The following is a 16,080-nucleotide window of genomic DNA, read 5'->3' as shown; positions in this document are numbered from 1 at the left end:
TATCGCCAGAGTGATTTAGACATATCACTGCACCTGTTTTCCAAGCAAGGCTGACGTCGTTTCTTTCGACGTCGCCCAGATACAAATGCTCCATTTGGTAACGTTTTTCGATGACGTATGGACCCTTCTTTCTTGGTATAATTGCTCGAGACAAACCGCAGTTATTAAGGTTATCATTCTGTACGGGTCTAAGCCCATTTACTGCTCTCAAACTCTGCTTTAGTGACGGACATTTTCCAAACCATGAACCAATTTTCTTTAGTTGTTCCTACGTTTCAAATTCTTTATATCTCAAATTTTGACTCATTATTTGAAATCTGATCGGAGTTCTCGTGATCCGGGCATGAAGTCCGCAAACATGTCATGTTATTTAAAGCTGCATTTATCAGAATTGAAGAGAACACAAAAGAAAACATAGAAGAAGAAAGTGAGTAATGAAACATGATTTCATTTCTTGGCATTTTGGGGAAGATAAGGAAAAAGGTTGACATTCAGGAAATTAAAAACATGAAACTAAAGAAAAACATCTGAGTCACACCCTGGGGTAACTCGTGATGCAGAGAAAGTGGCAAGACAGGTTCATTAGGACTTCCGTTTGATCAAGAATGGCGTAGCCTTCTTTTTTTGAAGCTTGGTGCTTGGTCCCATGTACGATACTTCAGCGGTGCTAGTGCCCTCTCCTGGCTGGACCATGTGTATTTCGTATGGCTTTTCCCTTGCAGCCTCACATATTTCCTCACTCTCTTCGAGCGGGGATACCTTATCATCTTCCTCTTTGTTGTATTTTGGCTTCTGTGGTATGCGTCCGATAAACACTGGCTCGTTCGGCCGAGGTGGTCTGATCGTCCCCTATACCATGGAGGCCTGCTTGAATACATCACTTATTTCTTTTTATTGCTCCGGAGTTACCCTGGGTCCCTTTTCTGTATCAGCAATAGCAATTATGGCTTTCAGTGCCGGATCAACTTCCTCATCTTCACAAATCATCCCAACTATCGGCCCGTTGTTGTGGGCTGGCAGCGAATTATTGGTCACATTTGGGATATCCTCGTCTCTCAACACAATCTTCCCTTGGTCTAACAGATTCTCTACAGCTTGTTTCAATGTCCAACAGTCGTTGGTGTCGTGCCCTTCTACACCTGAATGGTATGCACATCTGATACCTAGCTGATATGATGGTGTTCCCGGGTTCTGCCCGTTTGGTGGTATGGGCTGCAACAAATTCATTTGGACAAGCTTAGGGAATAGGGTGGAATAGGGTTCACCGATTGGTGTGTAGTTGGGTCTCCTGGGTGATTCCCGAGGACAGAAATTATTTTGAGGAGGTCGAGGATTGTAGTGATTTTGGTGAGAAGGCTGATTCCTAGGATGTGGGGCCTGCCCCCGATTGACTGGTTGTGACCGCTGGATATAAGGCTGGGTGCTCATGACCATGTAGGGCTGAGGAGCGTAGGTCGCATTTTGGTGGGGGAAATAATGTTGCGAGGTACTTTCCGAATAACAAAGCCCGGGATTATGATATTCTCCCGCCTCTGATACCGCCATGGATGTTTCCTCTTTTTTCTTCCCTCTTGCCATTCCTCCAGACCCGCTTTGGACGGAAGGAATGGTCTCCTGGGTGATTCCCTAATGCTGGCTGAAGGAAAAAGTTCAGTTTAGGGTTTAAAACCCTAATGCTGATTGCATGGAAAAGCTCAATTTAGGGTTTAAAACCCTAATGCTGGCTGAATGGAAAAAGTTCTCGGGTTATGCCGAAAAGATTCATCGAGTTGTGCCGGGAGGAATCATCGGGTTATGCCGGGAAGATTTATCGGATTATGCCGAAAAGATTCATCTGGTTATGCCGAGGGGATTCATCGGGTTATGCCGGGAAGATTCATCGGGTTATGCCGAAAAGATTCATCGGGTTATGCCGAGGGGATTCATCGGGTTATGCCGGGAAGATTCATCGGGTTATGCCGAAAAGATTCATCGGGTTATGCAAGGAAGATTTATCGGATTATGCCGAAAAGATTCATCGGGCTATGCCGAGGGGATTCATCGGGTTATGCCGGGAGGATTCATCGGGTTATGCTGGGAAGATTCATCGGGTTATGCCGAAAAGATTCATCGGGTTATGCCAGGAAGATTTATCGGATTATGCCGAAAAGATTCATCGGGTTATGCCGGGGGGATTCTTCGGGTTATGCCGGGAGGATTCATCGGGTTATACCGGGAAGGTTTATCGGGTTATGCCGAAAAATTCATCGGGTTATGCCGAGAAGATTCATCGGGTTATGCCGGAAAAAGGTAAGAGTCCTCGAGTTATGTCGGGGAAGTCATCGGGTTATGCCGAAAAGGAAAAGAGTCCTCGGGTTATGCCGGGAATTTGGATAGAAAAAGCTCCTTGGGTTATGCTAGAGAGATCCGGGGTTTATACCGGGATAGTTGAGGAACGAGGTCCTATGCTACCATGATTTGTTTTTCTTTTGAGATGTTCAATTTTTATTCCTTGTCTTCTTTCCTTCCTTTGGTTCTCCCCTTTCTCTCTTTTTTTTTTCTTTTTTTTTTATTTCCTTTTATTTATCAGAAATGCACGAAAGAATTATGGGGAAACTTACCATTGGTCGTTTTCCCGCTGCAAGGCTGTTTCAATGCTTGTGTGCTCCATTTCTTTTGGGCTACACTAGCTTCATGCATGGCTGCTTTGGGTCGCACATGTCTCAATTTCCTACACAAAGAAAACATTGTCAGTTTGAAAATGGCGGTTGGTTTTGGGGCCTTGACCGTTCCAATTGCTTTGTCTTAGCCTAATTCTTGTTGAGAAACTCTGCCATTGATTAGATTTACATGCGAAACCCTTTGGACTACTCAGACTTGCTGTAAGCACGTGATTTTTGACCCTCCCCGGGAATTTTTACGTTCTTAGCTTAAATATTTAATTTAGGACTAATATAGCTGTTTTGACTAATTTTACTTTATTTTTCTCGCAAAAGAAAAATTACAAAATATATATATAAATTTTAGTTTATGTATCCCTCATAAACTTGAAAAAATCAAAAATTGTACTTTATTTTTGTACTTTATATAATTTAGAAAATTACAAAAAATATAGTTCTATTAATGTTTTGTAGTCGTTTTAATACAAAAAATATTATTTTATATTTTGTCTTTATTAAAAAAAATGAAAATTACAAAAAATAGTTTTATTAATATTTTATAGTCATTTTAACTTTGAAAAAATACAAAAAAAAATATTACTTCATATTTTATCTTAATATTTACGAAAATTACAAAAATAGTTTTATTAATATTTTATAGTCATTTTAACTTTGAAAAAATACAAAAATATTACTTCATATTTTATCTTAATATTTACGAAAATTACAAAAATAGTTTTATTAATATTTTGTAGCTATTTTAAATCCTTAAAAATATTTAAAAAGATATAGTTTTGTTAAATACTAGTCTTATTTTTGGTAGTTATTTTGCTTACATAGGACTAGTTAAGCAAAGTGTTTCTATTTCTCGGGTCCGGGCGAAAGAATAATACTCGGGTTCAAACTACCCGGTTTTAGGCCTAATTTTTGGACCTAGCCCATAATAAACCGAGCCCAGGACACATGGGGAACCCCACCGCGCGTGGGGAACATAAGTCTCGAACCCCACCACGCGTGGGGCTCATTTTTCTTGACAAACCCATGTCAAATACACGGACAAACCTGGAAAAGGGAGGACTTTGGAATTTTTTGGAGGGACCACTGTTCATCTTCTTCCTCTTTGAAAGAAGAAGCAACAAAAACCCTAGGTAAAAAAACCAGCAAAAGAACCACCCTCCTCCTCCCAGCTCCACCATCATCAACGACCCACCATCACCTTCCCCTCGTCGACCACCGGCGTACATCACCTAAACCTCATCTCCCTCCATCCCTTCCGGCACCCCCACGCACCATCCCCATCGCCGGAACATCACCAAACGCCCACCTCCATTAACGCCGGCACCCCCACTGTCGAAAACCACCAGCCTCACGTCCAAAACTACCAACAAACCACCTGCGTCCGACTCCCTCACGTCCAGCTTCCCCCCATGTTGCCACTGTCCCTCAGCCTACGTCCGAACGCCACCACAAACGACGCCCAGCTCTTGCTGCATCGTCACTGCCCAGTCGACCACTGCCCCAAACAACCACCCTCTCTTCATCCTCCATAACCATCGTCGTCAAACCTTCAGCTCCCATCACCACCATCACCCTCGTTCCCACCGTGAAACCACCATAAACAAGCCCTACTCACTCCGTCAACAACCTCACGTCCAAACCCACATGCTCGTCGACCACCTGCTCCAACAGACCACCCTCATCCTCCCAGCTCCACCATCATCACTACCCAGCTCCTCGACCTCACGTCCCAAACCAACAAACCACCAGCAACAACCCTACCCAAAAAAAACCAGTCGCGACCAGCTCCCCCATCGACTCCCTCGCGTCGAAACACCATCACCCTACTGTCCAAACCACCATAATCCAGCCCTCGACCACTGCCCCGACGACCACTACTGTTCGTCGTCCCCATGTCCAGTGACGCCTCCGGCCATTAAACACTGCCCGTTGATCCCACAGTCGTCGACCAAACAGTCCGTCAGTGAGGTCGATTTGAAGTCGAGTTCCAGTCCAAAGTCCAAAAGTTGAGTCGAGGTCCGGTTCGTCGAGTTTGTTCTGGGGTTTTCGTTGTTGTTCCTTGTTCAGTGAAGTCCCGCTTGAGTCCCGTCGGGATCGTGTTTGTCGCCCTGAGTTTGCCGAGGTTCAAAGGTTAGTAAACCTCAAGTATTAGATAAGAAAATGTTACGTCAAATGTTCGAAAATGCAATATAGAAATTGGTATGATAATTTTCTCCTTATGTTTTCATTGTATGCATTTTTGCTCATTTTGCGTATATGATTCTTGTTTATTTGATATCATTTAATTAAGTTTGACTGGTTGTTCTATGACACAAGTTGACGTTAATTTGTTCGGGGTCCTTTGCTTAGTTCATTCGGACAAAATTATTAGTACATGTTATTACTACTCCCGAAATACTCATTCGCTAAAACTCTTCTTATTAAACTTCTAACAAGTTATGAGATTTTAGTTGTAAAGAAGCTGTAAGGTTTAGTATGGTTAAAGGCGTAAAAATGGCATCCCTTTAAAATAAAAAAAATAAAAAAAAATATAATAACAAATAAAAAATGAGACGAGCCTCGCCAAATAAAAGGGACAAATTGTGGGGCCCTCACAAAATATATGTATTAAATACTTAGATTCCGGGATGGGTCGTTTAGCAAATCTCACGGCCCTACCCAAAATAATAATGCGCTAGTTGCTTTAGGCGCGCCTTTAATAATGTTATCTCCCTAAACTCGGGTGCACATTTATGTGACCCAAATCCAAATCTCAACGGAGTCGAAATATGTCTCTAGTCACGGGCACATTGATTGTGACGTGGCCCGAGATGCATGTCCATGACGTTGCAAATTCCTTTTAAAAAAATAAGAATGAGATGAGCCTCGCCGAATAAAAACACAAACTGCGGGGCCCTCAGTAAATACTTGTTTTAAAATTACTTAGAATTCAGGAGGTCCGTTTAGCAAATTTCACGGCCTTCCCAAAATAATAACATGCTAGTCTCTTTAGGCGCGCGTTTAATAATCTACTTTCTTAAACTCGGGTGTGTATTTCATGCAACCCAAGTCCAAATCCTAAAACATCAAATAAAATATGTTTCGGATTGTGGGTGCATTTCATGTGACACAGTCCAAAGATATGTTTTAAGCGATGTTCACATTCCTAAAAAATAATGATAATAAAGCGGTAAAAGATAAAATTTGCACATGGCTCATAATTGTATTTAAAATCAGATAAATAAGCCGAGTATACCAGTTGAGCGACCGTGCTAGAACCACGGAACTCGGGAATGCCTAACACCTTCTCCCGGGTTAACAGAATTCCTTATCCGGATTTTTGGTACGCAGACTGTAATATGGAGTCATTCATTTCCTCGATTCGGGATTAAAATTGGTGACTTGGGACACCCTAAATCTCCCAAGTGGCGACTCTGAAATAAATAAATAAATCCCGTTTCGATTGTCCTTTAATTGGAAAAAAAACCCCTGCGCCCTAGCGGGTGCGGAAAAAGGAGGTGTGACAGCTCTGGCGACTCTGCTGGGGATCTATAACCCAGAACCACTGGTTCAGGGTTAGAAATTCGAGCTTAGATAAATTGTTATATTTGGCTTTATTTTATTTTTACATGTTTTGAGCTTAATGTGCTAAATGTTGCTTTTACCGCTTTGATATTATGTGAACTGTATATAAATTGTGCTGAAACCCATCTCCTCTCTGAGTCTTCTGAATCATGAAGAAGGGTGTACTTCGTACGACTTCTTTTCTGTATAGTGTCAAATCCCAATTTAGAACGAGGTTCGGACAAGTTGCTAAGCCGGTGAAGCTTCTGTATTCCCGGTACGCTGCCCCCTCGGCTCGAGCTGTCCGCTCGGGTAAGCCAGGTCTAGAACAAATACACAGGTTATGAACTTAGTATAACGAAGCCACATGCCGGATCCCTAGTAGGAACGTTTATTTGCATCATGTGCATTTGACTTAGGGGACTCAACACAGGGGTTGGGTCCGTCTAGGACAAGCAACCTGAAATAATAGACCATCTTATGGCATCCTATGTGCTACATGTTGTATTCAGTCAAGGGCGAATGAGTCATTTGGTCATTTCCAGCATGATGTTATTTTAATCAAAGCATGGGGAACATTTGTGGAATCCAAGAAGCCTTGGAATTCCCTATGTCCCCCACGCTTGCTTTTGGGAATGCACATGGGGAACATTTGTGGAATCCAAGAAGTCTTGGAATTCCCATATGTCCCCCACGCTTCATATGTTGGAAAAAGCGCATAAGGAACATTCGCGGAGTCCAAGATGTCTTGGAAGTCCTTATGTCTCCCATGCCACATTTTTGAAAATAATAATAAATTAAATATGTATATATATATATATATGAAAATTCAAAAAAGAGTTTGTATGTTGTCATCATTTTCAACGAATTAGAAAATAGTGAAAAACAAATGAGAAAGTGACAGTGTAGAGATATAACTACTTATTTTTAGAAGGAAAAAACCAATGTCCGAGTAGGTATCAAAACTCTGACGAAATTTTGAAAAAATAAAAAAAATATATGTCTTGTTAGTTTGTTTTATTAAAAGCAAAGGAAAAGTAGAAAAATCATCATTGTTTTTGCCTTGCCATAAAAATGAAAGTAAAAAAAAAGGGGTCTTGTTTTAAAATAGGTTTATTTATTTGTTTATGCAAATGCCAAAATTAAAATAATCCAAAAATATTTTCCATTATTCACTTCTTTAGAAAGTCTTTCTAATTGTTTTAAATATATTGTTTTTGCCTTGCCATCTATATAATGAAAAATCCGAAAATATTTTGATTCTTCTTTCAAAAATTGAAAGAAAATTCAAGATTCAAAAAAAAAACATTTTAGATGCGTTCCTTTTATTAAAAGCAAAATTCCGAAAAATATTTTCTTCTTCTTCTTTAGAATAAAGAAAAAAAAGAGCAAATGAAAATTCAAAAATATATCTTAGAAGTGTTTCTTGTAAAAAGAAAATCAATCAAAAATGCTTCCTTTTTCTTTTAACGTAGTTCTTTTGCCCGAACTACGCGGGTTTGATTCTCACCGGATGTGAGATACGTAGGCAACCCTCATCGGGTCCAACCTCACCTTTTGCAAAAATAGCCAAAAATCAAAAAATTTAATCTTGTCATAAATAAGTCGGGTGATGTCCAACCCACCTTTTGCCAAAAACGCCAAAATCAAATAAATAAAAAATATATGTCAAATTTTAATTTTGACATAGTCGAATGTTCCCGAAAGGGACGCCGGAAGGCTGACTTTGCATAAACAGCCACCTTTGGGTCATTTTTTAGGATTTTTGGTCCAGTTGACCCACACAGCCTTAAAATATCTTCGTCGCCGAGGCGCTGAAGGGCCGTGTTTGCAACACTACGTTTTTACCGTAATTTGAAAAAAAACAAAGAGTCAACGGTCAGGTGAATACCGTTCGAATTTTGTCATAATAAGCCGAGCCAGCTTCGGCCGCGTCTTAAACCGTTCTTGCCGAAATAGCCTTAGAGTATCTTTCAGTTGTCGAAAGGTTATTTTTGTAAAAGAACGGACAAGTTTGTAAAGTGCCAGAATAATCCTCCCCGACCTCAGAATTCATATGAATTTGGAAGAGGCCACATTTGCAAAAATAACCGTTTGGTTGCATTTGTCAAACGGAGAAAGGGAGCTGATCATTTGTTTTTGGAGTTTGTAAATCTTTTAATTAGAATATGTGTGTTGTTTGATTTTTTTTTTCAGTTGTAGGTCATCTTCAGACCTTTGAAACCCAGTTTGTTTTAATATGAAAATTGAAAAAATTGTTTGTTATTGTTTATCTCTTAAGTCCGAACTACGCAAGGTCTGATTCATGCGGAGTCATGATACGTAGGCAATCTCCATAAGATTCGACCACAACAAAAAGAAAAAAAAAAGAAACGAAAAAGAGAATGAAAAAGAATAAAAAAAAAAGAAAGGAAAAAAGGAAAAGAGAAAAACAAATGGCAAGCCAGGAATGAGGAATGAGTTTTATTTTATTTTACTCTATTTTCAAAAAAAGAGAAAAAAAAATATAAATAAAATAAAATAATAAGCTAGTTAGTTTATAACCCGAACTACGTTGATTTGATTCTCACCAGATGTGAGATACGTAGGCAACCCTCATCGGGTCCAACTCCCTTTTTCATTTTACCAATAATGATATACCATAAAGCATATATGTACACACATGTATATAAATACATATATTGTTTGTTTTGTTTTCCAAGATTTTTGTTTAGAGTCAAAATAAAGGTTTCTGTTTTCGCCTAAAAGGTCACCTTAATAAATGTGCAGGATGAGCACAGAGCAAAATGAACCATTCTCGGCCCTCAGCGAGGTCCCCCTACAACTCCACATGTGGTGGAATGATTTGGCAGCCAATAGCAAAGAGGTAGTAGGAAGAATATTGGGAGGTTTTGTAAATTTGTTGGGCGTTAGGCCAAGGACAGATATTCTTGAAGCTCTAATACCATTTTGGGACCCAACCCGCAATGTATTCCGTTTTGTTGACTTTGAACTTTCACCAACACTTGAGGAAGTCGCCGGATATGCGGGATTGAATGAGAGGTTAAGAGGGCAATATTTGCTTTCGCCAAAGTCAGTGTCTCCGCATGCGTTTCTGGATCTACTAAGCATCAGTCGGAAGATACAACATGACGATTTATCGAGAGGATGTTGTGATCTCTATTTCTTGTATCAGCGGTACGGAGCCCCGCAGGGTTTCGAGGAACCGAACCTTGGGCTAACTCACGGCGGGAACAGAAACAAATGGGAAGCAAGACGTACTTTGGCTTTCATCACAGCGTTCTTGGGAGTCATGGTTTGTCCAAGGAAGGATAAAAAGATAGAGATAGGTCTGGTAGGTATGGCCGACGTTGCAATCAAAAGAACCAATAGTACTGTGGTTCCTTTGATTTTGTCCGAAATATACCGGGCTCTGACTATATGCCGAGAAGGAGGCAAGTTCTTCCAAGGTTGCAACCTGTTACTTCAGCTATGGATGCAGGAACATCTCCATCACCGAGTAGGATACATGAACCACGGGTTGACCGAGAGGAATTGTATCAGCGGATTCAAGAAGCGCATGACAGGCGCCAAATTTCCTGAAGCTGTCGAAGCATGGTTTACACGGTTAAGGTCAACAACAGCTGACCAAATTGAATGGGCATTCGGTTGGTTGACTGATACTGAGGTGATCTACATGTCGGCTGAAGAATGTCATGTTCTCTTAATGGGGCTTCGCAGCATCCAGCCATATGCCCCTCATCGGGTATTACGACAACTGGGCAGGTTTCAAGTAGTCCCTACTGATGAAGATCTGAGCAAGCATGCCATGGAATTAAGCCCGGGAGTCATATTCCCCGAGGGGAAGATTAGAAAACTGTGGCATGAATGTAGATTCTTGGAGCCCAAGACCATGGTGCGAGAACTAGCTAAAGGTGAGGTAGACCTAAAGTACGACGTTTGGTTCGAGAGAAGGTTTCAGATCCGGCAAAGACCTGCTAAAAGGGCCCACGTCCAACACTTCACAGATGATTCACAAGAGCAATGGGGATGGTTAAAAAGGGAGGAAGGTTACCGGGTTGAAATCGGGAAGCTAAAGCAACAAGTTGAAAGGCTTATATTTGAGAACAATGTGCAAGCCGCCTCGGAGCAGGTTGAAAGAAACAAGCTAGCCCAAGAAAACCAAATCTTGAAGGACCGCCTTCACCAAGCCAGTAAGAGTAACGTTGACCGACAGAAGCGTCGATCTGACGAAAGATTGATAGCAAGTTTGAGAAGTCAGGTCATCCAGAGCCAAGAAGAATTAGAACAATCAGAAGCTTGCATAGCAAGGATGAAGGTCAGATGGGCAAGGTACACAATGGCCCGGAAGTAGCGTTTGCAACAGGTCATAAGGGATTATGAAATGAGCGTCGGAATATTAAGGGAGACGAACTCCACTCTACATGATCGGATCGTCAAACAAGCACGAGATGCCCAAGCCGACAGAAGGCGATGTTACGATGCAATGACCAGAATGGAAAGACAAATGGAGATATTCCAGGATCAGCTTGCCAACAATGCGCAAACACTGGGATTGAAGAACCGACAGATAAGGCATTTGCTCGCAGAAAGGGACAACATTCGAGGAAGGATCGACGAGATTGGGCATTACATCTACATGAGATGTCTGGCTTGCGAGCAAATGCCTCGGAAGACCCTCCTTGTTTCCATCATGGGTTGCATCCACCGAATCATGAATGAGTTGCAAAGCCTGCAAAGGGACCTCACACCAAGGGCCGCGGAAAGGCCGAATGATGCCTCGCGGGCCCCTAAGTTGGAAAATTAATCTTTGGTTGAGTCTTGTTTATTTGGCTTTGTTCCTTTTCCATATGTTGATTTCTTTTCTTTTAGTCAAAACGGGTTAAGAACTGTGGAGTCTGTACTATTGCTATTCCTTGCTTGAAGTAATTTGTAATAGCAAAATTTTGAGAATGAATTTAACGATTTCACAAGAATTTTGTGTTTCTTTACTTTAAGGCAGAACTACGCCGGGTCTGATTCACGCGGGGACGTGATACGTAGGCAATCCCCATAAGATTCGACCGCTTTTAATAATGAAAGAAAAGAAAATAAAATAAAACACAGGGTTTCCCAAAGTACTTTAAAAGGGGACGAATGAGCAAACCGGGATGACGCATGTTGTTTGAAGCAAAGCATGTAGAAACGATTAACTGCCTAGGTGCATTGCATCCTCTATGTGTTATGATCAAATCTGTTAGACTCTGACGCTAACAAAGTTTGTTGTTGTCTGAATCAAACAAAAAGTTGTTAAAGAACTCTGGCAGCACACTCCTATCAAACCAGATCCAAGGGACCGATAGCAACCAGCATGACTACTTCAGAGAATAGTAATGAGGAAGAGAGGCCGATGAGCCAGTTGCTAAAAGAAGCGATGGAAAAGATTGAAAGGATGGGACTAAAGATGAATGCAATGCAGCTAGCCATAGCCAAAACACAAAAGAGCCCTGAAACACTGGGGCACATGCCGGAATACCCTCACTCTGGCCCTTCCACAAGCCGCCCAAATCCCCTTTATCATCAAGAAAGAAGCCCTCATGATTCCCAAGCTCCACCACCCCATCAACCTCTCCCAACACCCAATATTCCCATTTTTGTGGGACCAACATCAGCCCCTTTGCAAAGAACGACCAGTGAGCCATTGTTTCAGGCTCACGATACACAATACTACCCCCCCGAGCCTACGTTTCATGCCCCCGAACCACAGGCTTACAATCCACATTTGGAAGTGCCGGCAGAGATTGAGAAGCCGGCTAAGGCCCCTGAACAAGATGAAGTATTGAGAAAGTTCAAAAGCCTGGAGCAGTCCTTCAGGAACTTGCAAGGGCTGGGCAATCAAGTCAGCGTAGCATACAAAGATCTGTGCCCTTTCCCAGACGTCCAACTCCCGGTTGGGTTCAAGATGCCTAAGTTTGATTTATATGAAGGGCACGGTGATCCCATGGCACATTTGCGGGGATTCTGTAGAAAAATGAGGGGGGCAGGCGGCAAGGATGAGCTGATGATAGCTTATTTCGGCCAAAGTCTGAGCGGATCTGCACTAGAATGGTATACCAGGCAGGATTCCAGCAGGTGGTACACGTGGGATGATCTGGCGCAGGCTTTTGCAGGTCATTTCCAGTACAATCTCGAGATAGTCCCTGACCGTCTCACATTATTGAGAACTGGGAAGAAACTCGGGGAAAGTTTTCGTGAGTTCGGGTTCCGCTGGAGAGAGCAAGCAGCTAGAGTCGATCCTCCCATGAGAGAGGGAGAGATGGTGGACTATTTCTTGCAGACACTGGATCCAACCTATTTTGGTCACTTGGTGACAACAGTTGGAAAATCTTTCAACGAGGTGGTCAAGATAGGGGTCATGATAGAAGAGGGTCTGAGGTCTGACAAAATCTTGAACTATTCGGCACTCAAAGCCACAACCCAGGCTATTCAAAGCGGCACGGGAGGTGCGCTGAGAAGAAAGAAAGAAGAGGTTGCCACGATCGAGGCAGGCAGTTGGTCCAGGGCTGGCAGGCCGCACTACAACCAACCCAGACCTCACAGGTCAAACTACCCATACAACCCACCACAAAATTTCTATCCGCCTCGAGAACCACATTGTTCTGTGCACCAGGCCCAAGCATACACTCAGCCTCCGGTTCGCCCACAATGGCGCGCGCCGGCTCCCCAGAACATATATGCACCACCACAAAACACCTATCCTCCACCGAGGGCGTATAGAAACCCTTCAGGGGCAGGCTTCCGGGGAAATCCAGATGCTAGGAATGACAGGTTACGGAAGCAGAGAACTTTCACGGAGTTGGGAGAAACCTACACCGCTTTGTTCCACAAGCTGAGGCAATTGGGTTTGGTTAGTCCTGTCCAGACTCAAGAACCAAATCCCCCACCTCAGAACTTGGATCGATCAATCAGTTGTGAATACTGTTCAGGGATGCTCGGGCATGATACCGAGAAGTGCTGGAAATTAAGGCATGCCATACAGGATCTTATCGACACCAATAAGATCGAGGTCCAGACACCAGAAGCTCCTAACATCAACCAAAACCCACTGCCAGCGCACCACAAAACTCACATGATTGAGTTGGTGTGTGAGGGAGGAGAATTGAGAAAACCCTCACAAACAGTGATAATGATCCAAGCCGCCCCGAAAGAAGTCTCAACCAGTGGAGGAACGAGTGAACAGTCGCAGGGAGAAGGCGTCAGGCCGGTAGTGATATTGGGAAAGAGCCCGTCCGCCATAACAGGCAAACCCAAGCCAAGCAAGTTGGTAATACCAGGGATCCCGCCCACACCGACGGTCGTGTTGAAAGGGGTATGTAGAGAATGGGTGACAATAAAGCCTGTGGTCCAGCTGCCGATGATTGACAGCAGGGCTGTGCCTTGGAAATATGAAAAGGCGGTGGTGATGTACAAAGGAAAACAGGTGGAAGAAGTCAGTTGTAAAGCGCAAGGGCTGACTCGATCCGGTCGATGTTTTGCTCCGGTGGAGTTAAGAAGAACCAACCCAGTTGCATCCAAGAAACCTGTGTCCGAAGAAGAGGCTGAAGAGTTCCTGAGGAAGATGAAAGTACAGGACTATTCTGTGGTCGAACAGCTGAGAAAAACACCGGCCCAGATCTCACTGTTGTCGTTACTGATCCATTCTGAGGAGCATCGTCGGGCCCTGCTGAAGATATTGAACGAAGCTCATGTACCCAGTGAGATTGCTGTAAACCACCTGGAAACCATTGCCAGCAAGATTTTCGAGGTGAACAGGGTAACATTCTCAGATGATGACCTGCCGGTGGAAGGTACGGAGCATAATAAAGCTCTATACCTAGCTGTCAAATGTGAAGACTCGGTGGTAACTCGAGTATTGGTGGATAACGGCTCAAGCGCCAATATTTGCCCACTATCTACTTTGAACCAGTTGAAGATCGACCACGGAAGGATCCACAAGAACAGTATCTGTGTCCGAGGGTTTGACGGAAACGGAACGGCCACTGTAGGGGATGTTGTACTTGAACTGACCATCGGTCCGGTCCTGTTTACCATGGAATTCCAGGTATTAGACGCCACGGTATCTTACAACCTGCTGTTAGGTCGACCATGGATTCATGCAGCCAAAGCGGTGCCTTCCACCCTACATCAGATGGTGAAGTTCGAGTGGGAAAGACAAGAGGTCGTGTTACACGGCGAGGATACAACGTGCACCATGGGCGGAACCATTGTACCTTTCATAGAGACCGCTGATGACAAAGGTCCTTGGGTCTACCAGATTTTCGATACAGGGTCGGCCAACAAAATTTCTGAAGGAGAAATCATCCTGCACCCTAGGGTAGCTGCCGCAATAGTCATGATGGTCTCAGAAATGCTGGGTAATGGATTTGTGCCGGGAAAAGGCCTGGGAGTCGAGCTTCAAGGGATTGTCCAACCTGTCTCCCTTCCTAAAAATCTGGAAAATTTCGGATTGGGGTTCAAACCAACCGCAGCAGATACGAAGCGAGCACGAAAAATGAAGAAGAGGGTTTGGGTTTTGCCTAAACCAGTACCGCGTCTCTCACGGTCTTTTGTCAAAGCAAGTGCCAGGGGGTCACCGGTCCCGAAGATTCTAGGACCATTGATCGGTATAAATGAGGACCTGAATCAGAGTTTTGAGAGGCTCTTCGCTGATGTCAGCGTGGTAGAAGCTGGGGAAGGTTCCAGCAAAACAGAGATACAGTTTGTGGGACCTGAGGCCAAGACCAACAATTGGACAGGTACTCCTCTTCCTGTCCGAGGGGAGTCTTGGTAGTAGGCTTTGATTTATGTTTTGTGTGTTTTGTTTTGTCCGGATTATTCAAGGGTGTAATCCAAATTTTACTTTCGTTTTTGTAAAAGTGTGAACCCTTTTATCCCGCAAGTTTAATGAAGTTCTTTTCTTTTGTCCCATTTTAATTTTGTTTTGTTCTTTTTCTTTCTGAACAGTTCTCTTTTTACTGGTTCTAATGACATGGCATGCACAGCGGATATTCGACCTAGTCTAATAAATCAATCTGATTCCGACTCAATGATGCAAAAGGTCGTTTGTGACGATGAATCTGAATGTGACGAAGGGGGAGCCTTCGAAGAGATAAACCGAGAACTGTGTCAATTTGAAGAGAAACCCAAGCCTAACCTAAATGACACTGAGGCTGTGAATCTAGGAGACGCTGATAACGTCCAAGAGACCAAAATTAGCATCCACATTGAGCCGAATGTCAGGGAAGAATTGATCGAAACCCTCATGGAATTCAAAGATGTTTTTGCATGGTCATATGATGATATGCCAGGATTAAGCACCAATTTAGTGGTTCACAAATTGCCCACTGACCCGGCATACCCTCCAGTCAAGCAAAAGCTAAGGAAATTTAAAACAGAAATGAGTGTAAAGATCAAAGAAGAGGTGATTAAGCAGTTGCAGGCGAAGGTCATTCGGGTCACTCGATATCCCGAGTGGTTGGCCAATGTGGTACCAGTCCCAAAGAAGGATGGAAAAATCAGGGTGTGCGTCGACTACCGCAACCTCAACAAAGCAAGTCCCAAGGACAATTTTCCGTTACCCAACATTCATATCCTGATCGATAATTGCGCTGGGCGCGAGATCGGATCCTTTGTGGATTGCTATGCGGGTTATCATCAGATCCTAATGGACGAGGAGGATGCTGAGAAGACAGCGTTTATTACGCCATGGGGAACCTACTGCTATCGGGTAATGCCGTTCGGGTTAAAGAACGCCGGGGCAACGTACATGCGAGCAATGACTGCCGTGTTTCATGACATGATACACAAAGAAATCGAGGTGTACGTCGATGATGTGATCATCAAATCTTGGCGTCAGGAGGAC

Source organism: Nicotiana tabacum, unplaced genomic scaffold (genome assembly GCF_000715075.1).
Source record: "Nicotiana tabacum cultivar K326 unplaced genomic scaffold, ASM71507v2 Un00159, whole genome shotgun sequence".
In the NCBI taxonomy this organism is placed as follows: domain Eukaryota; kingdom Viridiplantae; phylum Streptophyta; class Magnoliopsida; order Solanales; family Solanaceae; genus Nicotiana; species Nicotiana tabacum.
The sequence above is the reverse complement of the archived record's forward strand: the minus strand, read 5'-3'. Positions refer to the sequence as shown.